This window comes from Corvus moneduloides, chromosome Z, assembly GCF_009650955.1.
Source record: "Corvus moneduloides isolate bCorMon1 chromosome Z, bCorMon1.pri, whole genome shotgun sequence".
NCBI lineage: Eukaryota > Metazoa > Chordata > Aves > Passeriformes > Corvidae > Corvus > Corvus moneduloides.
In genome coordinates, this window is record NC_045511.1 from 10,676,039 (window position 1) to 10,699,793 (window position 23,755).

Below are 23,755 nucleotides of genomic sequence, written 5' to 3' on the forward strand. Positions count from 1 at the left end.
TTGTTCAAAAACGCTTGGCTGTAACCTAATTCTGTTTCACTGGAGATCAGGAGTTTCGTCATTTTGAAACAGTTAGGTAATAGCCAGTCTTTTTTGCCCAAAGAGCAATTTCAGGAAATCAGAGGGAGCAGACTTTTAATTTTAAATAATATTTATGTTTAAAAAATTTCTTCTAGGAAAAAACATCTTCAAGAAGTTGTAAAATTTAAGTTCAAGACCTGGTATTTACCCTAGACTAATGAAATTACTTAACAGTTCATTACCATGGGACAAATTAATTATATGGTTTAATTGCATGCTAAATTATTCGTGTGCTCCTAATCAGATTAAAGACTACATAACAGAGCCTGTATGGCATTTAGGAAGTCATTAACTTAAATAGCACAGTAAGTGAAAGCTAGTAAATGACAGACAAAGCTTTTCTGGATGTCCACTCAGGACTCCAAGCACTCACATATTTACTCTCATTTGGTCTACAGGAAAAGAATAATCATCTTGACAGAAGGTTTAAGAGCAATTAGTGCATTTTAATTTAGTGAGGTTTTTTATGTCCTGCAGCTCACATAGGTTTAAGATATGATGTATATTCTTTTAATTTGAATCTGTAATATGCAGACTGAAGCAACTTTGAATTTCAGTTAAACAGGTGCAGAGTCAGAATATGAGCACACCTATTCAATGCAACTGTTTTTCACAATAACTGCAAAGCAAAATTATCTGTTTAAGAAATTCTGTGTCAATGAGAAGCAGCGTGATTCCATGTGTCCTCTCTAAGATCATACCAGCATTGTTCCCTCCCCTATTTACTGCTGATTTGGTGCTTTAAGTTCACACAAATCTGAATATATAAATGGTGGGGACCTACCAAAAAGTAGCTTACTGCATGCAACAGCTGCTTAAACTATTTCATCTAGACATACAGAGAGATTTTGAGCTAGATCCTTAATTGTGAAAATCAGCACAAAGTTGAAAGAAATAATGAATGAAACCAGCAAGTGGAGAAGATCACTTGGTATTTTTAAATGCAGCACTGCCAAAACAAGTTTTCATGAGGTAAGAAAGAACTTGTGAAGAAAATTTGATCTCTGTTCAAACCTTCATAAAAATCTTAAAAAATCTGTTAAGTTCTGCCTCCACTTGCAATGGTAAGACCTGGAACATAAAATACCCAACTTTTAAGTTTAAGGTATATTTTGATGAAGCATCTCGCATACAGCAAAAGACTATGCCCACACTTACCAAAGCGGCTTAGAAACATATGAGCATTTTTAGATACCATCCAAACAGGATCTCTAAAACCTTTATACTGAAACAATCCCTTCTGATACACATTTTTATGATGCAGCTGTTAATGACATCTTTTAAGCCAAGAGCTGTAGGTGGAATGCTACTAATTTTTAATCAAAGATTTTTCCAAGGCTAGAGTGTCTAGTATTTCCAGATATAGGGGGACTAATTAGCTGATTTTGATGACAGAATTTACTGAAAGCCAGTCTAATGTACAAACTGTGTACACTGCTTGATTTTTCATGGGCTTCAAGTAACTTCTTCCAATTCACATTTTATAACATACCATGGCATTATTTTAGCCATTTCAATTACCACAGGTCCTGAAAGGCTTTTTCCCAAAGAAGCAGCAGAGGTTGGGTTTGGTTTGTGTTCACACGCTTGCACACACTTAACACACACATGCACACAGGCATATTGGTGTTTTGATGAAACCTGAAGGTGTACCTTCACCAAGAACTCAGAGCATTATTTATATCCTCTGTGTACATATATATAGATATATATTTATATCCTGAATATTGATATATGAGAGGGGGATATTCCATCCTGTGAGGATATGAGAGGGGGATACTCCATCCTGTGAGGCAAATGACCATGGGTTAGAAGACAAAAGACCTGATGAGCAAGAAGCATGGGAAACCTCATAGAAAGTCTTTTTTCCTCCACTGGAGAGGTCGAAGGGTATATGACATGAGATCCAGAACAACTTTGAAATGATTATTAAGGAAGTGGAGACAAGTTTGGATTGCCCAGTGAGTGATGAAGCCAGCCTGCCTTTCAAGGGGAATAATGCAAACAGACATGCCTGGTAATCTCTGGAGTTGATGACCTACTGAACAGTTACTAGTTTAGAGAGTTTACCTCCTAGTAAATCTGAGTGGGCACCTGCAGCTGTCACAGCACTACAGTGACACCATCGTCTGCAATGGAAATAAAGAGAAATGCCAGATTGTAGTTAGAAATTCACACTGGAAACTGACAGAGCTGTGTCCCTCTAAAAAACTTTACCAATGAAGAAACTAAGAAGTGTCTGTAAAATAAGCCACAGAAACAACCAGATTAATTTTGAAGGTAATTTAACAGATATGTTTCTAAAGAGGTATTTTAATGATGTCCGATAATATTTTCCATCAGCAAATCCTGAAGCAGTCTGCAGCAGGAGTCAGTGGCATTATCCATCTAACAGACAGGGAAAGGGACACACTGGGAAGAGGAACAGCTTGCCTGCATTTACACTGCAGCCTAGCAGCAGAGTAAAGCATGGACTGCAACCCCCTCCAATGTCTTACCTATCTCAGAATATTACAGTCTTGTGGGTATATTGCCAGCCATCCCAGCAACACAAAATAAAGCTGTAGTAGATTTAAAAAATCCCAAAACCAAACCCAAACCAATAAATTGACAGGTTTTGCACTAAGACAGAAAGAATTGCAATTACGATAAAGAGAAGCTCACCTGAAACACTCAAGCAACTAGAACCTTCTTAATAAATGTACAGCTCTTTCACAAACAATGGGAATGAAATGTGGCCTTCAGCTCTGGTAACACCAATGCAGTGGATTTAAGCCACTAAAAATACATAGCAATCATAGCACATATACCACTTCTCAAACGTCAGAGACAAAAGCATAGTTCAGCATTGCAACCTTTGATTTTAGACATCACACATAAAACACATGAACTTTAGACTGATCAGCTCAAAATGGGATGCTCTGCAACCAACAGGTGCTACAAGCAACAGAGCTGCCCAGCGCAAAGCTGGCTGGCTGGCCAATGGACAGCACATCTGCCTCCACTGGTTTTACGACTTCCTTCTCTGCAGGAACTGCACCACAATACCAACTCATTAAAAAAGTGAAACTTTGGAGCACATTCAACTGCTCATTAAAACAGAGTAGTGCATTCACATTTTTCCACTGCTGTTATTGTTATTTTACACAGGACCATGAGGAAATAGATATTTACAGATAAAATTCACAAGGTAGCTGCCCTGAGAAGCAGCTAAGAGCCTGGGCCTTCACACACATCCACAACTCTAAGTATTTCTCAGACACAAACCCACTCTGTGCAATCCATTCACAATAATAAATCCCATACCAAGCTAGATCTCAGACATACAGTTCAAAAAAGGGAGTGGACTAAAGGGCAGGACGTTGGAGGGAGGTTTTTAAAGCCCTGCCGGGGGCTTTTCTCATCTAGCACAACATCCAACTCCTCTGAAGTCTGACCAGCAGCCTTGCCTCAGTACCCATTTTTATACTGAAGCAGGGAGCAAGGCTGCTTGCACAGATGCCTGTCAGCAAAAGTCTTAGGAACTGGCTCTCTCCCTTTAATCAGGGCACCAGTGACCACCCTCACATCACTCAGCCCTGGGCTCTGAATGGCAGTCTCACCCACATGGCCATGTGGAAAGAATCAGCGTGGAAAGGAAAAAATGACTGTTCCTTTTTGTAGTTCTGATAGCAAATGAATTTAGTATCACAGGAAGCTGTATTTCTGGAGAGGTCAAAGGCTTCCATCTTAAGAAAAACTTTACTATATATAAAAAATTTTATCTTTTTTTTTTAGGAAGTCATTAGCAATAATACCATCTGCACCTGAAATATATGACTCTTACCAATCACACCAATCTTGTGAAAGCAGCCATGTTCACATAAGTGTGATGAGACTGACTGCTCTTAGGGTCACTACAAATTGTACAGCAATATTCAGTAAATCACTTCCTCACAGCGTATATTTCCCCCAACATTATTAAAACTGTGGAATATCACAGCAGGTGGAGTTTTGAATTGCCCTGATGCATAAATCAGTCCAGATTTTTAGGTCACTTATTGCATACAACTTTTTGTTCAGTAATCACACTTGATAGCAGATGACTAGATTCATACACTTAAAAGAAAAAAAAATGGTTACACTTAATTGCAAAAGGTTTAAATTCTCCCCTGGTAACACCATGTCAACATCACATCAAATATGACACGGCACTGTGCAAATGACAGCATTTCCTAAGGACTGGGATCTTTTGCTCCCTTCTGAAAGTTCATAATTATCAGCCTTCATTTACAAACATGAAACTAAAACACAGAAAGGTTACAGAGGGTGACAGAACCTGAGTCTGTGGTGGAGCTCAGAACCAGGGCCAGACCCTGTGTCCAAGCTGTGTCCTCCCAGTGCTAGGCTGCTTGCAGAGGAATCTGGAATGGGAAGTTTATCTATGGATCAAATGGCTCCCTGGACACAGAAAACCAGGAAAACAGCACAGAAAGAGTTTTCTGTATGGCTGTTTTGACATGTTTCAGCTATAAAATCAAAGAAGTCATTCATAAACTGTTTTTCAGGTGTGCTGAACTCTGCATGAAAAGGTATGGTAACCACAACAAAGAAGGCTTTGGTTATGGAGGTCACTAATGACTAATTTATGCATACATTACAAACATTTTTACAAGTAACTTTTCACTATTCTGACCTTTTAATTTTCTTGGTGAAATTGGTATAGACAACTCTCCCAAGGAGAGACCCATGGTGCAATGAATGAACCTAGAGTTCTACCATCTGACTTCAGAAACAGTAAGAACACAGACACAGGATAGATAACAAATTTTACCTACTGTTATTGTAACCAAAGCATGAAGTATCTAGAATTTCTCTTCTATTTAATGACAGTACAACTGTCTACACTTAGACAGGAATAGCCAGTTCAAGTCTCATAAAACTGCTACAGTACACAGATAGCAGCTGTAAAGTCTCATGCAGCAATTTAACACCAGATAACAGCTTTTCAGCTTCACACCATGGGCAATCACAGGTCTGAATCCCTTATACAACAGTGTATTTCTGTGATGTTTTGATTCAAATTTATGCCACTGTACTCTGATTAGGCTTTCAGTAATACATTCTGGATATGAATTAGAACCAATATGTACATTCAAACTCAATGACACTTGTGTCATTTAAACCATTATTTGTTATCTACAATGTTCTGACAGGCATTTTCACATTCTCCCTCACTTACAAAATATAGATTTTTTTTTTCTTTATTTTTTTCAATAGAGTGCATTTAAAGAGTCAGGCAATTAATATCCTAAATAACACACTAAGTAGGAAATGGCTCATTAAAACGCAGTATAACAGTTTTTCTCTGACAAGGAAAAATGGCTTTTAACCACTTTTAAGGGTCACCAAGCCCTCTGTCTCAAATGCTGGTTACTAGAGATTGACAGAAGGGCGTGAAGTCATCAATTTAATCAGGACTGAATCTGACAGCCTTAATTCACATTTCTCTATTGTTTTGGGTATTAAAATATGACAATTAAATCCCAACCACAATTTTGTATAATGCCTATTATAATTACCACCTCCTTCAGGAATGAATCCTAAGATCTGTTATCTGTAGGGCACTACAGGGTTCTATTGATCAATCTGCTTAGCCAACATTGGTAATAAAGTCAGTTGCAGGTAAGACAAAAGTTATCACCCTACCTCAAATGTCAGCAGGGGATGGACGATGTGTCACGCCTCCCTCAGCTCAACTGCAGATCATGACCTTCTCCAGCCATCCCAGCACCTGCATGAAAACAGGAGAGACAGACAAGAGATGAGTTCTGGAACAGCGAAGGTCACCTACAGTGGGAGGGCAACATGACAAAATCCAAATGTGCGTCCTGGTCCTGCTGTCCCTCAGGGAAGGCCACCAGCGGGGCAGTCTGCTTGGCTGCCCTGAGCGCAGCACCTGGGCTTCTCACTCAAACTGCAGCAGCGGCCTTGTCACTGAGGGCCTGCCAAGCCACAGGACCCTGTGCTAACCTTGACATTAAAATGAACACACATTTAAAAGGCAAAGAGAGGTCAGGGTGACCGATCAACTCATTCCTAATGCACACTCCTGGTGAAAATCAGCTGCCCTGGAAGAAATCTCTGGACCATCAAGAGGATGAGTAGTAGCTCACTACCACTATGCCTACTACTACTTCTTTAGACATTATATTACAGTGCAGTAACTTATAAACTAGTAAAATTAAGAAAATAACATTTCCTTTTTCTCTAAAAGCACAGTGTCTAAGTCTCAGAAAGATGGCACGCTGATAAAAAAAGGTAGTATATTATGTTCTGAATTCCTAAGCACATTATTGCTGCCGTGATAGTTGGCACAGCAGCATGCAAACCGCTTCTGAACTAGTAGCATTTCTATGTTAAATAAAAAGAACATAAATTCAACATAGAAAGTTACCTCTTCCCAAGGATGCAAGTCAGCTTTTAAAAGCATTTTAAAAAGTCAGACATGGTGTTTACATTACTTGAATAATTCAAAATAATCTGGTTTCTAGTGGGTGGGACTACAAAAAGAAGACCAGATTTCACAGTATCAGGCTCTTTAAATAACCAGGGGAAAAAAAACCAGCCTGCCAGACCCCACAAATAACATCTAAAGAACTACTGTGTGCATGCAAACTGAATGCCTAGGGGCAAACTGCCCTAGCCTGAACAAGAAAAAAAGTAACATTTTAAAAAAGAGTTTTCCTTTACTGAGTTACCACCAGCTGAAGAAAGAGCAGCAAGAATTTTTTTGTACCCCCAGAATTTTCTTCCTGTTATGTGTATAATTTTAATGTAGAGATAGATCACTAAATAATAAATAATGGAAAGTAAAATATGATTGTGATTGAAAGTTTCATCATTACTTGTCTGCAATCTTTCTACAATGCAATGTGTAAAAGGCTATCACCTCTGTATTTATAATAAAAAATTCCCAAAACAATACACCCCCCAACTGCCAAATGAGAAAGTCCTTCAACAGAGAGAAAAATTAAACAGATGTTTGAAATAAATAGAAAGCATTTTCCATGCCAAAGCGTGAATAATATCAGTATTATTATAAAACATCCTGCGTGTGGTTATTCAAAGTAAAACCTATAAGCAGGGTTCCCTCCTGGTTCACATCATGAAACAAGTGGATTAGACAAGTCCCTACATAGTAAATCTTTACGTTAGTCTACTCCATAATATGCACTGCCAAATTATATTATCACACTTTTTAGAAAGTGCCTGCTCACATTTCAGCAGGCTGAGAATATAACTGATTGTGTGTCCCATTCATACGTAATTCCACAAGGAGTCTTGTGTTAGTTTAATTTCTGGGTTTCCAAAGATCTCTGAATTTCAGAAGAATAAATGAGCAGTGAGCAGCAACTCTCTTTTCCAAAAATAAAGGGACAGCTTAGTGTAGAACAAAGTTACAAAGTCTGAGCCAGCTGTTGACTGAAGTGAGCTACCAAGGACTACTGACAAATTCCTTTTTCAAAAGACTCGCTATGGTATTAACAAGGGGAAATGACCTTTATATGACAAAGTCAGAATCCTATTACAATAAGACAGAAAAAATTATTCCAGTAGTCCTTCCAAAATATTTTGAAATCCTCCTCAGCAGCAGAAAAGATCTCTCAGCTACTTTGTGGGCAACAAAGAGAAATGTCCTAACTTCTGATTACCTGATTGTACTCAGAACATTTTGTTTCACTCTTGGCAGCTGCGGCAATATGCCCCAACCCCTGCCGTTTTCTGTTTGAGCAACAGCCATCCGGGGTGGTTGTGACGGCTACGTCTGGCTCACAGATATCAACACAATAGTTAAGGGCCATAAATCTTGCTTGACACCTAAGGGCTGTGAGTCTTGTTCAACAGCTGAGGGCTAGTTGAGCATGCGCCAAAAGAAAGATGGCTGCTGTGCAAATATGACCATGAGTCAATCATCTTACTCCATTAACAGTGGACAGCCTGAGGTCTGTTCAGCTCTCCTGCATAGCAGGGGCTGTAGGCCAGGATCTCCCCTTCAGCATGAACACCTCTTCTGGTTACTGCTTGAGGCTGAGAGATTCCTTGCCATAAAAGTGATTAGTAATATGCTAAAGTTTGAAATCTTACGTGACATAAAATATTGATTGTGCACATACAATCCTTTAGACATAAACTGTTGACTGAGTTTGGGACTAAGTCTGGATGCAGCCACAACTAAACTCCAAACAGAAAATTCAGAACACAAGGGAGTCCTTTCCAAACCTCATGACTCAATAGGAGGGTCCCCTGGACAGTTTTGCCTGACCCCATCCTCTGAGCTGTAAACAATCAAGTATACCTTGCCATCGAATATTGTTAAACTGCTGACGCATTTACCGCCAAACTTTGTTAAATCACTGTTTTACATCAATAAAGATATTGCTACTTCTTTCTTGCAAGTGAAGTGCGTCACTCTATCTGTGGCAGCAGCAAGTAATGTGATGGCACAAAAAATGCCGGCAGCAGCACCATTTATTTGCAGTATTGCAGTGTAGAACAGCCATACAAGCACAAAACCAGCTATATTTGCACTTGGTTTTGACAGTTCATTATGTGTGAAAAATAGGTAGTACTGTACAGAAGGTAGTGAGCTAGATTTAAATGATTAGCAAACTCCCTTCAATACGATTCTTGGAAAAACTGCAGCTTTGCAAAAGGATAACACAGATTCACATGAATAAGTGCTACAGGTAAAGCTCTTTTTTTTTTGAGAGACATGTATTTTGTCAGAAGCACATTTAATTACTGTAACCCACAAGGCAAACAAAAGGATTACAAAAGGATGAGTTGACAGGGCCCATCCAAACTAGTTTGCTTCACAAAATAAGAAACAGACTCCGACTCATCAGTGCCTTGATTGTGATCTGAGGATCTTTGCCCATTATTATCTTCTCATTATGCCGCAAGCTAGCCTACCAAAAAAAAAAATAAACTGGACAAGATGAAATGGACCCAAATGTGCCAAAAGTTCTTTTGCTCTTCAAAAAAGCATCTAAGGAAAGGTCTGGTGCTGAAAAAAGGTTGGAAAGGCTTTTGAATCTGTCTCATGTAAAATCTTTATGATGACGTACAAACTAGTGAAATGTACTGAAAACTGGGTGAAATGCCCAACTCAAAACATTTCAACCAGCAGCACAGCCACTAGAGTAAATGCTGTTTAAATATTCATTAATGACCTTTTTCATTAAAGAGGGGACAAAAGAGTGGAAGAGATTGCTTAGAGGTTGTGGAGTCTGGGGGTACTCAAAACTCTTACGGACTCAAAGCACAACCGCATTAATGAAATCTTGCTCTGAGCACAAGGGTTGGACTAGATGATATCCAGGCATCCTTTCCAACCTCAGTAATTCCATAATTCCACAATTCTGTACATTTACGTATCTAACTGAAAAGTTGCAGGCAGCAGGCAAAAAGAGGACCATGTAAACTACATGCTTTGCAAGAAAGATTGCAAACCCTGTGGTTGCATGGAACATCAAAAAGGAGTGGATTATATCCAAGCAGACACATAATATGGATTCACAAGTCCTGAAAAATTGTCCAGGAGTTCCTGCGTCTCCATTATGCTGGGATACCAACAGACACATCAGAGGATTCCTGGCACCTGCGAAAGCTGGAACCTATTTCCAGGGTATTTGTGCTTATGAGATTTGATCTAAGGAATACTAATTGTCTCTTTATTCTATTTCTCCTGTACTTTATATATTTCCATTTCCAGTTAAACCACTACTCTACATCTTAACTCAAAGGAAAACAAAACAATTTGTCTGAGATGTATTCTAATTTTATCTGATAAGCACTTTATTTCCCTAGATTGCATCAACTGTGATGTGTGACACTTACTGAGAGGCTTGAACTACTTTTTCCCAAACCTTTTGAAAATATTTATCTCAAACAGAAGGAAAAATGGACACTTCACATGCATTTTTAAGTTATTCCAACCATTTTATGGCAAGTTGAACATGAGTGAACAGTGCCCTGGCAGCCAGGAGGGCCAGCCCTGTCCTGGGGGGCATCAGGCACAGCATCACCAGATGGACAAGGGAGGGGATTGTCCCACTCTGTTCTGAGCTGGGGCAGCCTCACCTCCAGTGCTGGGGGCAGCTCAGGGTGACAATATAAGAGTGACATCAGGTTGTTTAAGTGTGTCCAGACAAGGGTGCCCCAGATGGTGAAACGCTATGAGGGCAAAACTTACGAGGATCATCTGAGGTCAGTTGGCTTGCTCAGCTTGGAGGAGAGAAGGCTGAGGGGAGACCTGACAGCAGGGTACACCTTCCTCATTGGGAGGCCAGAGAAGGGGAGGTGCTGATCTCCTGTTCCTGGTGACCACCAGCAGGACACAACCAGGTGGAATGAAGGGGCCCTGGGGAAGTTCAGGTTTGACATTAGGAAAAGGTTCTTCACTGAGAGGGTAGTTGGTCACCCCAACAGGCTCCCCAGGTCATGGCACTGAATCTGTCAGGGGCCCAGGGATTGTCTGGACAATGCTCTTGATTATATGGTTTAGTTCTATACGGTCCTGAGAGGAGCAGAGCCCATGATCCTTATGGGTCCCTTACAGCTTGATATATTCTGTGATTCTGTGTTCTTTTTTAGGTTCAAACTTCTTACCTTCAAACTCTACCTCTCCAGTATAACAAGGCTTCACATCTTCAGCTGAAATAATGTTCTGCAACTGTGAACTCACTCCTTACATTCTCTCATCAATTTCCTCCTCTGTGTGGGAATTCCCTAAATTCCTTCAAGGAAATCCTAACAAAACGTTCCATCAACATTCCCTTTTTCTTCTATTTAGATAGTAAAGACTTTGAATCTGTTTAACCTTTACACGTGTCTCACCAACCTACTCTGGACAAGAGATCACGTTCTAGTTCCAAATCAGAGCCTTTTTTTCCCCCCTCTCAATCTATTCATATCCTTAAGAGTCTAACAATAAATCTTGCCCTTCATGCTTTAAATACTTCCCCGAACCACATTTCTGTTCTTACAGACTTGGCAGTCTTTGCCTCTTTGACATAACAATAACCGGAACATTTTCTTAGCAGCACTAAGCTGAGTAACAACTGATATTTTTTTTGGCACTCATGATAGGGATGAAAGATGAATTTATGTTTTCCACTGCATTATGGTTACAAGTGTATATGTGGACAGGATAGCTCAGGAGGTCTGCACTGCAGTACAAGGCCAAATATAGGAATTAATACACCTCTTTGGCCCTTTAAAAGAAACCATCAGTATTGTAAAGGATGTAAACAGGCAAGAAATCCAAGCAATTTCACTGGACAAACAAGACATCTCTTTTGGTATCCAGAAATTCAGACTGCCTTCTAAAAGTGAAATATGTCATATTCTCAGCTACAGCTAATTATCTTCTTGTGTTGTAGGAATGTTATGAAGAATAGTTTAGTCAATGTCTATAGAAAATATTTTGAGACCTGGGCAGATGGAAATCCAGAACTCTATTAGCTGAAACTGTTGCTGACATGTCAGTAACTTAAAACAGAAAGTCTTTTGATAAATTATTAGGAAAATGCCAAGTACAAGATTAGAAAAAAGATGTATTACTGTTCTTATGTCCGCACTCAAGGGACTAACAAGCTTTAAAACAGCATGGACCTAAAAACGTTGTTTGAAGTCTTGTTTATAATCAAGGTAATAGCCAGTTAATTGAGAAAAAGTACATAATGGATTACCGTATCTGATCATAATCCATATGTGGAAGAAACAATAAGCACTAGATTGCTCTTTAATGAAACATAAGAGATACTGAGGAATTGAAAATAGAAATAAGGAACAAAAGATCTTTTACAAGGCTGAAAGAGAATGAAAACTGGAATTTACTAGAAGATGAATAATATTCATTTTTAAAAAATCTTCATCACTTCAACACGCTTTTCAAGTACACAGATTTCTAGGTACAAGTAACTGCTGACCTGTGTAACAGGAATACAGAAAATTAGGCAGTGCAGGACTGTCAGACATTATCTGGTCCAATCCCATTCTTCACAGCCAGATCAATTAATGCAATTAATGCAATTCAATTAATCTCTCTTTTGATTAAATATTTCTCAATAGGCACATAAAAGGTCAATTGATATGTAAAAACAAATCTATTGATATTAACTAAAGCAAGAATAAAAACAGGCTCGGGGAAATAAGATTGTAAAAAGGGTGAAGAAAGAAAATACAAAATTTTCAAAAAGCAAATACAGCATATTAAGAAAATCACCCAATAAATGTATGTTGCCAAAATTATCACTGCTCTAAGAAAAAACAGTGTACAGAATGACTTGGCAAACTGTTAATACAGAAACATACGAACAGTACTTATTGAATCAAAAAAGCTCATGACTAACCAGCACAGTGGGTAAACATTTTAGGCTTTGAAGTACGGGGTTTATAATTCAGAGATACAAATGGTTTTTTTAGGCTTACTGGTGCCTTAGTATGTAAGTCAGGCAAAGATGAAACCTCCATGACTCCCATTTCCCCCCTACTTTTTGAAATAGTGCAACCATAGCACATTGTTCTTGAGAACAAAGGAGGGAAATTTAGGGGATAGCAGCACATTTACCTTATCTCCATCACTGCTATGTTTGAGTTTAGTTTGGCTGTTAAGTCTTGCAGCTGCTGCCCTAAGCACTCCCAATTTTTAAATGACTGGCTTTCCAAGTTCTGCAAATTGGTGACTTTCAAACAAAGCATTACCCGCAAGTGGTCACTTTCCTCAACCTTCTCTTCACTAAACAGCAAATACAAAAAGCCCACTTTGTTGTCATATCCCAAAACAGTTACTCTGTTTTCTGCCTCACTGCCACTTTTTTTTCCTCAAAAAAGCTAACACTTGCCATTTCAGCTTAGCCGGGTTCAGATTTCACTGACATGAGAAATGTAACTCTTCATGAGTTACTGAGTAGCTTGAGTTTCACTCAAAATTATGTAGCATAATGGGCTGATCTTTCTAAGCTTTTGAAGTACATTCTCAGCTTTTCAGTCCTGAACTGCAGTTCCTCAGAGCTTTTGCAGAGTCAAGGGAATCTGGACATCACTTGGCTATGCAGAGCAATGCCTAAAAACCCACACCAGCTGAGCATACAGCTCCAAGGTCTGCTTGACCGGTGCTATCAAGAAGGAGCCCCTGTGAATAGATTAAGCATTAAAGAAAGGGGTTTACAGAAGTTTGCTAAGAAGAAAGGTGCTGAAGTCTGGTGCAGGAGTGAAAAGTGCAGCTGGGAGGTGCACATGCGTGTAGGGCTGAAGGGCTAAAATGCAGCCTTTCCACCCACTCTAGATCCCCAGCCAGGCGCTGAGTTAGGCATCCTTGAGTTAGGCATCCAGGCCTCACCAGACATTCCTGCAATATGCTGAGACACTTGTGGCCTCAAATACTGCTGGAATAAGAGTGAGTGTAGTAATCATGTTCAAAATAAATATTTTGTTAATATAAAGTACTGGTCTTAATTTTGTTCATCAACAATCACAACTGAGCTATCATGTAACAGGCAAAAAGAGTCACCAAGATTTACGTCTTAGTTGTGGCTTTTCTATTGCCCTCTGTTGCAAGCTACATATGTACTTTATGTATTTTCATATTCTAAATATATTTCTATTCTGCAATCCTCCACAATTTTGGAAAACAAATACTCTTAATGCTAGAGAGCTGTCTGTTTAACAAAGCCACAGGAGCCATATATGCTATGGCTTATAATAGCTGTTTTCCAAACTCTAAAAATTGCTTAAGAAACATTTCTTTGTTGGTTTTAGTCTTCCCTTTCTTCATGTCTTCAAAATTCGTAGTTTCTAAAATCTAAATCTGAAGAATGACCCTACAACGAAGAGGCTAATAGATCAGGAAAAAAAAAAAAAATCTTTTAAAGGTCTCAGGCAAGGACACTCAACATTTTATTTCAGAGCCAAATGTTTCATCTAGGGAGATCTCAAATCCAGTTCCTTAACTCAATAAAGATTTTACATGGCATTACTGGCCTGTAACATCCATGGAAAGAGAGACCCAGAAGAGATATTCCAAGGAAATAGAGACCCAGAAGAGATATTCCATGTCACAAATTCTGAAGCCTACACAGAAAAGACACTTTACAGTCAATTTTGTATTTTTCTTCCATTCTATTTCAAATATTCTATTATTCTATTCTATTATTACTCAGATCAATAGAAGAAGGAACACAGCTCCAGAATTCCTCCATGGAAGTCAATCGCAATGAGGCACTTGGGAAATCTGAGCATTTAATTCATACCCTTCCATTCATCTTTCCTAGGACTGCCTGGGCTTGCATATATGTATACATTTAAATTAAAGGATTTATGCATACAATACAAGTTTCTGTTTCATTTTGCAAGTTCTTGTCATAGCCATCATTTATTTTCTCTTAAATTCTTCTTCTGATTCTCATGTACATTTGCATCCACACTGCCTCTTTAGCTTGAAGTCTTTTTGATACATCTCAGGAAAAGACCAAGACAACACGTTATCCAGCCGATGAAAAACAGAGTTCAACTAAAAGACCATCAGTATAAAAAATTAAGGTTTCTTTACCTGTGGCTAACTAAGGAACCAAAAGTATCTGTGGCAGGAATTTTTTTTTTTTTGTATGGGGTCAGAATTTACACAGGAATGGGATGGAGAATTTCTCCAGAGTGTGTTTAACCTGAGTTGTCAAGTGAGAACACATATCTTGTGGAATTCACATTTCCAGTCAAGTACTTCTCCATTGATTTAGGCTTGTTTTTCCTTCTAAAAATATTAAATCAACACTCTTAAATCAGACTCAGGAATTCAAAGAGGCCTATTTTCAGGGGCTGGCAGGAACACCACTGATGGCAGGACTCAGCTTCCAGCCTGTAGCCGTTAGACTGAATTAGGAATATAAATTTACTTATGTATTTACATACCTATACTTATTTCATATAGGTATTTATTGGCTATTCTCTCATGTTTTGTTATACACACCAGAAATACTGAATAATTGCAAAAGACAATCAAGTAAATTTACTTAACACTTTCAATTAAAAGAAATGGAGAGGGCTTCCTCTTCTCATTTCAGTATAAGAACATCATAAAGGTTCACTGCAGAGATTCCTTTATGCCAAATCAGATAACCTCTAATAACTTCCTTATGAAACAGTTATAACTTGATGGCAAATGAAGTCATTAAAAACAAAAGGATTTGCAGTTTTCTTGCATTTCTAAGATATGTTTACTAATGTGTTTGTAAATCTAATTGCCTCAATATAGAGATGACTTGCAGTCCTATCAAGGACCCCAATATTTACAACAGGAAAAGAACCTAAAGCAAAGAGATGTGGGGTTTTTATATAATCTGTATTGTATTTTTTATATAACCTCACTTTATTTCAGAAGTTTCGTCATAATGGACTAATTGATGCTGGCAATAACTGAGTAGAAGATGTCACGGAGAATGCTCCTGGGAGTAACAGCTACTGATTCCCATAAAGCATGTGCATTTATACAGATGAAAATTATGTTTCCTTGTTCTTCCACATAATGGTAAGTTTAATGTAGAGTTCATTTATACTTCACCCATTATTATAAACCTGAGTCCTCCTTTTCCATTACTGAATGATTAATTTAATGAAGCTCTAATTTTCTTTGTCAGTGTTTAAGAACCTAGACTAAGGGATCAAGGGTTTCACTTTGTTACATTGTAAGTCTTTGAAAAGATTATTTACAGGCAGCTCTTTCTGTAAGCAGGGCACAAAGGAAAATGAAGCCAACTTCCTGGAAATAAAACCTGAACATGATTTAAGAAAAATAATATACCAAACTCAGAATGAAAAAAACAAACTATACAGATAAACGAAAAATAAGTTTTACTGAAAAGAAACCCTCAGTTAAAAAAAAAAGCAGTATATTTCAAACAATTTTCAATTCAACTTGTTCTTCATAACTCTGGTGCATGCTACCTTGCCTTGCCAAAAATAATGAATCAGAACAGTGGACAGCAGTTAGATTGCCAGCGCAGCATGAATTACAGAATAGATCATTGTCAGACTGAAAACTGACAATAATGGTCATAAAGATAAAAGTAGCATTTCACGATTTGGTCACAGATCTGAAAAAAAACTGTGTAGATAAATGGTTTTGTGCAATCTTTAGACTGCTTTGTTTCCTTCTACAGTAGCACTAAGTCCTCAGACCACATGCTGATATCAGAACATTTCAGTAATTTTTATGACTTGGAACTTCAGATCAATCAATGATTTAACCTTTTTATGATACATAGCTTACTTTGGTAGCTGATTATTCAAAGACCTAAAAAAGAAAGAAACTGTTTCCAGCAACTCAAGTTGCAATTGCAGTGTGAGAAACTGATAGTGCTTCTCACCACAGTGAGTGCTCTTCTCCAAACTCATGAATTTTGTATGAAAATTTTCACATAAAATCACCCACAAATACCAAAGCAAGATGCAGTTACCATGCCATGAATCTGTTGTTTCTGAGTATCAGCCTGCTACAGAGAGCCCAGCAGACAGAATAAGCTATACCCATTCACTTGTGAGAGCCAGTTCATAGAATACTGAGGTAGGATGAGATTTATCCTGCGATAGCATTTCCCACCAGTGGCAATCCATTCTTGTAACCACTGCTGAAGTGAGGTCCATCAGGAGAAATCACCCCAACAATTTACTGATTTACTTTGATAATTTACACAGGAAAGCCAGTTTCAAGCTAACAGCACATCCTCTGTTTTTTAAAGCATACTATGGACCCACTCCTTCAGTACATCCGAGCTGCCTCAACAACTGCAGCACATGTCAAGATTGCAGCATGTTATGTCCCTGAGTCCCATCCTTCAAAAGGACTTCACATTCTTGATTAAAGACTCCTAAGAATCTTTCAGCTGCTGGATGAATAGGGCATGGTGGGTCCTATCATATCTCTGAGAGCTAGACTTGTCAATAGGGAAGTATTGTATGAACAAGGACATACCTGAATGAGCACAGATGGATTCAACTCTGACAGTGCAAGAGAGAGGTCAAATGACACTCCCTGTGTATTAGAAAAATTAAGTGAGAAGAATGAAGAGTCTAAAAGAGCCTGGGAAGAGGGTGTAATGAATTAATAGAGTAATAAAATATTATTCACTATGTACACTTAGCTCAAAGGGACAAGGATGCACAGGCAGGGAGAGACCCAATGCTGGTGAGGTGGCTAGATGTCAGGTACCAAAATTTGGATTTCTTACTCACCATGAGCCAGAAGAAAGTCTATGACAAAATTTTCAAAATAATCAAGAAAGATTGGAAACAGACCAACAAAACTCACAGTACAGCGCAGTCTGTACTGATCAAGAGCCCATCTCCAGGCTGGCCCACAGATCAGCTCTTCCCACATGGGTGAGGACTCAAGGATAGCATCATTCAGACAACATGGGTGGTGTCGTTCTGCTTCTTTCCTAGGTATTAAAAAAGGGCTTCAGGGGCATTATGGAGAACACTGAACAAACTCTGTGTATCCTTTATGAGTCAACATTCAAGCCATTCTAAGGCAGAGCCCAGGAAAGAGAAGGTAACTACAGGACACATCAATCTCCTGCTTACTGAGAGATCTTGGAAAAGTGCAGGTAAAATACACCAGGGAGCTGCCAAACAGCTACTCCAGATGGGCCACTGTCCCAGTGCTACCACAGGGTCACCCGCCAGTATAACTAATCTAAGACTTTTCCCCTCTGGTATCTTTCCTTTTGGAGCAAGGAAGAAAGGAGTGGATTAGTGTTGAAACAAGATTTCAAACAAGAAATCTGAATATTTTTCTCATGTATTAAGTATAGGATTTTTTTTTTGGTCTACTTTAAGTCCTTCATCTCCCTTCTCTTGCTCTCTGTCCTACTACTTCTCTCTTTCTCTCCTTCATGCTGTCTTCTGACCTTTCACTCTAGGGCTCTACCTTTCCATTATAAATGTGTTCAGTATTTCTCATCCTACAAATTCTCTGTTCTGTCAGCCCAGAACTATTATAAGTCTTTCTACAATTTTCACCTCAAACTCATCAAACCAAATGCATCCACTCACTAAAAGTCTAATCATCCAGTTTTTGGGCCTGACTTTAAAATACAGATATTTTGCACCTAAAGAAAGTTCCTAAAGATCTGTTTTTTGAAAAAAAAAATCAGAATCTTAATTCTGCCCCTCAGTCTCCTTTGCTCACTGTTCTGATTGAACTCCACAAATCTGTGGTTTTTTATGATGGTTTCCATTTGAGCTCCTCACTTTCACACTCACAGTGCTCCCTCCTTCCCTCTTGTATTTTGGAAATCTCACCCAGAAACACCAGCTTTGCATATATGTAAAATCCTCTGACTGAGGATACTCCTTCTACCTCTTACTCCAAATCAATTTCTCCTGTCACACTGAAAAATACAGTTGGGAATAAGTTGAAAATAACTGTAAACTCAAACAGAATTTCACAGACTTGAGATGCAATAAAAGTCTGCAAAAATTTTCTTTTCTTCCCCCTGAACTTAGTACCTACTGCAGTACAAAAAGCCAGAGATTTCTTTAAAGACATTATTTAAAATTTGACCTAAATCTTACTTTAAAAGGTTAAAGGACAGCGGAAAGTGAAAGATAATATTTGAAGGACAAAGCAAATTTAAATTAATCACCCCCTCAAGTAATAATAATTATAAAAAAAAAATAATTCAAGGAAATTCTTGCCAGAAGATAAATTACTTGAACGGCTTAAAGCTGCACAAAGAAGAAAATTTTGAAGTTAAGAGTTCATAAGCCACTGATCTCATTTTTAGTGAAAGATTGCATACAGCTGAAGCACAGTTTTTTTATTGACATGTCAACACAAAAGAACACAAAAGGAAATTTGAAGTGTCTATCTGATATAATGAGTTCTTTATGGAAAATTACTTTGTTTCTTTTATTTGATGCCAAAATAATAGTAAATCAAGGCAATCAGAAGACATTTCACTACCATTGCTTATACTTTGATAAGCACAAACAGCTAATGCTTTTAAATGATAGTAGCTTTCTCCACACTGAGAACAAAATCACACTAGCTTCTGATTAATCAAAACATATCAGTTACTCTACTGTTAACTGATTTGAGATATAGACAGCATCTATCTATATTACTTCATAAATATGCATTTATGAAAATAAAATGGCAATTGCCTACCTTTCATAATAATTTGTGCTTATTATTAGAATGACTGCTGTATTTTTTCCTCTGAGATGAACATTTCCATGCCATATACTTATGCAGATGTAAATTTCTGCAGAGAAACATTTTAAAATGGATTTTCTTTTAAAAATATTTAATTTTTTTTAAGAGAAGAAGAGCAGGTACAAAACAAAGTAGAGTTAGTGAAATGTGATAGGCAGAAACAACAGATTAAGAATCCCAGAAAATTTCACATTATTTGTGACAGATGTAGGCACTAGCATCCTGGAAATCCCAACTCCCACACATACACATCGTGGCCATATGATGTGCTCAAGGGGTAAAAGCATCGCTGGCAAGATCAAGGCAGAGCTAAGCATTAGGAATGCCTTATGACAAGAGACACTAACCCAAATGCCACTCACTTCAAATGCAGAATAGTGATTTTGGCATTACTCATACAACTTCCCTCATTTTTAGACAGTAAAAACAAACTGGTAGGGCTATATATACATTGAGCCAGCAGTCCAGTCACTTCCCAGCTAAATTCTTCCTTTGTCCTAGCTCACAACTCATTAAACAAAATCTGATTATCTTCAAGTGCCATTTTGTTAAACACACCAGAAAGAAACAAGCCCCCAGAAGCAGTGTCAGCTACTTTCCCCACCCCTCACCATACAGCAAATATAGAGTATCTACAACAGGAGTAGGGCTTCCTGGGAATAGCCTAAATCTCAGTCCTACCGACACCAACAACATGGAAAACAACTGAATATGTAAAATAAAAAGTTTGAAAATGGGAGCTATTAAGACTTCATTTTTAAATTAACACTTACTTCCCCCTACACACTACCTGAAATCTTTAGAGTGTGGTATTTTCCCCTCTGACTCAAAATGTTTCTACAGATCGCTCCTGGGTCCTCTGATACATTAGTGAAATCACACAAGGGCAGAGAATATATTAGTTCAGGTATGCTGGAGTTGAATTCTGTTCTTAAAAGTAAAAAGGAGAAGCATCTATCATACAGCAAAGAAGAGGACATAGAAAATGCTCTTTTCGTTTCCAGTGCTGACAAGCTAATTATGCGTATCTGTAACTTATGAGTAGCTCCTAACATGGAAAATCACCAGTGCCTGCTTATGCATCATTTACATGGAGAAGTGGACTCAATCCTTAGTTACAAATCAGTGTAGTTTAGAAGAGCTATGATTTCAAAGATATTGCAATACTCAGGCATGTTCCCTCACTCCACTCTTACTGCCCTGGGTTGCTGAGAGAATGGTCTGTAAAGCACCACTGCAGACTATTAGACAGATGGCAGAGTGATCCTGGACAGAAAATGGGGCATTTGTAATGAAAAGCTCAAAGTTCTGTTTCCCACAATCCCTTTGCATGATTTACAACAATCATGGTAATTTAAAACTGGCAACCGCAGACCAGAATGCTTGATTACTGTTGTTTCAGTAGCACAATCAAATTACCCCTTTTGGGCTTTTACAATTAACTTGTTACATGCATATGTTATCACTTCCTAAACAGTAATATTATCAGATGAAAAAATTCAGCAGGGAATAGCAACAGGAACAATATTGTGAATATAATTCCTTATCTGAGCCCCAGTGAGAAGTCCTTTATCATAATATGCATTTTATGCCTAAATATAATTTTAGAAACTTTTATAGTAATCTGTTCTTTTCCACTCCAGTCCTAGAAAGGGAATGAAGGAAGGTCTTTAAAAATAAACATAAAAAATTCCTGAACACTAAGATAATTGCATGTATGTTTAAGTAATCCCTCAGGCTCTCAAAGGTTTAATTAAGACTTTAAGCTACAAAGAAACCAACTGCCAAAGCTAACACCAGCCAGATACCTGCTTGTCTGCCATGTTAGGATTGTGAATTATGGCAAGATCCCCATGCATGATGAATCAGCCAGAAGTGTAAAAGGTCATTCTTTTCTTAGGCTCACTTTTTGGATGAGATTTCTCATCAACATTAACAAGCTAATTCCACATGACTAACATGCAGCTGTGAAACACACAGAACATTACAACAAACATCGCTGCACTGCTGTCACTGTGGCATTACACTGAGCAAGAGGAATGAAGAATAAAGCCTTCTTTATGCATCACCTTGAGGAACAAGTGATGAATCACACCAGGTAAGCAGCCTCACAGTACTTACTCTGTAAAACAAATGTATGGAAAAAAGGTGGGGTCACTTGGCACTTTTATGAAGGAAACTGGATGTACTATAAGCTGCAGATCTAAGAATTTCAGTGAAGGAAGTGGATGGTTCATACTAATCAGATCCTTTCCTATTGAAGCAAGGGGAACCTAAAATGGCATTGTAACACTGGCAGACATCAGCCCATGTTTACACACTGTCCTGCCCAGCCGTGGGTGAAAAATGAGCTGAATGTTGTGTGTATGCCCTCTGTTGCTGCTCAGATCCTGTCCTTACAATCAGGTTTGTTTTATTATGGCTCTGACCCCAGAGAGACAGCAACCCCTCAGAGGCATATTGACTGCTTGTTTACTCTGTGTTTGGGATTTCATCCAGCAATCCTGTGCATTACTCCTGTTAAGCCCAACTTACATCTGCCTAAAGCATTAAGAAAACAGCCCAGAACACCAAACCTTCGGCAACAGTAGTTGCAGAAACTTCTTGTCAAAACAAAGGTTTTGCAAACAGTATCACTATTAGCTGCTCTTAAACACAGCAGCAACTTAAAAATTTGCCTTCCGTTAAATAAATATGATGACTTAAGAAAAGTTATTGCACTGCTATGAGAAGATACCAACACCCAGGTGAGCAATATCAGCCTCTTCAAAAACCTCCCTGGTGCTGGCAGCTGTGTGGGCATGAGGGTCTGCTGTACTAAAAAACCAAATACGTTCTTGAAGCCACCAAACAAGCAAACGGCGTTCATTTAAAGAGCATTACTATCTTTGGAAGCATTAAGAGATACTGATTTGGCTTTAACTGCAGGAGAAACCTGAAACAGTTAGGTTTATACTAGAGAGCAAACGTGTTGTGACCAGATCCCTACTCAGCTGAAAATTATAACGGAGAAATGCAACGTCATAGAAACCTATCTGGCTTTGCCACAGCAGTTTTGAAATGAAGAACTCAGGTGAATTTCCCTTATTTTCTCTAAAGTTCAAATGCATAAATGCTTAAGAAGTTTACATAGATGTCAAGTTTAAATAAACCAAGTCAATACAGGAAAAGAATATTTGCACCTTTTAGAAAAAGTTGTAATGGTGAAAAGAAGTCTTTGCCTTTTCTTAACAAAAGATGAGCAGAGCCCTTACACTTTTGCTTGTGGGTCTTTTCCTGCTCTTCATCTGCCATTTACTTATTTTATTCTTACTGAGAACATCAGGGATTCACAATCACATTAAACAGTATTCAGCAAAAAAATAAGGGTCTATAATATTAAAAAGGAGAACTTCTCACAATGGTATAGACATAGCTCGAGAGCCTGACGAATAACAGACAAACATTCTTAGGCTTTTGGAGACAAAGATTTCACACCCACAGAATTATCAGTGTTTTTCAGAGTAACACTTGCAATTCTTGGGCTTGTTATTTCTAGCCCAAATCTTGAAGAAACTCACGTGCTTGTTCTTTGTGGAGAACATGTATTTCAGGTATTTCAAAAGCATAAGAAAAACATGCCACAGAGGTACAAATTATTATTCGTTTGTTTACTATCACCCACAGCTCTTTTCAGGTGTATTCTCTTACCCAAAATAAATATTGGTATTTTGATACCATATTCATACAAATCAGTTTCTTTTATTTATATTCCTTTCCATTTAGGCAATCCTGCCTTGAAAGCCAATTACTTGCCAGCTGCCAGTTTAGAAAGAAAACACAGAAAAATGCAAATTAATTGCTATTCAACAGCCAAGGAAAATTGCTCATTAACTATAGGTCATCAGTATGAATACACTCAAAACTTTCACAAACTTTATTTACCTTCTGTGCAACTTAAACTTTCTTACTGAAATGCAGAGATCTATCGTTGTCTATAGAGACTGGGCTTGTGGCAAACTAAGTAGCTCCAACAGAACTACGTGACTTCTTTATTATTGTTCCACCCTCCAAATTATTTATAAGTGAAATTCAGTAGCTGCGCCACCTGCACCGGGGCAGAGTGTTTTGTCCTCTCTCTGGACTGCACTGGGGGACAGGTGCTGGCAGCCCTGACAGCATGGGAAGATGGCACTTCCATCAGGTGCCAGAGGAGGCATCAAGAGCCACTCAGCTTCCATAGAAGCAGCATACACACAGTGTGTAAGATTCTGCACAATATTCCAAGGGATTTTGAAAGATATACTGGAAAAAAATTATTGATCGCAGGTATTTTTCCACTGCAAACTCATGCTGAATACAGCTCATACTTAATGCAGCCATCTTGTTTTAAGAAGCACCTAGTAAGTTCAATGTATATCATGGGTTTTGTTTTGG

The 23,755-nt window shown here is 38.3% G+C and overlaps 1 protein-coding gene across 4 annotated transcripts in view; it reads right to left on the reverse strand.

Annotated features, from left to right (window-relative positions):
- GHR (growth hormone receptor) overlaps window positions 1-23,755 on the reverse strand; it is a 152,011-nt gene that overhangs the window by 71,953 nt on the left and 56,303 nt on the right. For 3 of the 4 annotated variants that reach the window (XM_032095338.1, XM_032095341.1, XM_032095337.1), the window contains exon 2: window positions 5,770-5,854. The exons of the other annotated variant lie outside the window; for it this stretch is intronic. The gene's annotated coding sequence lies outside the window, so the exon portion shown is untranslated. The remainder of the gene's footprint in view (window positions 1-5,769; window positions 5,855-23,755) is intronic. 4 annotated transcript variants of the gene reach the window in all.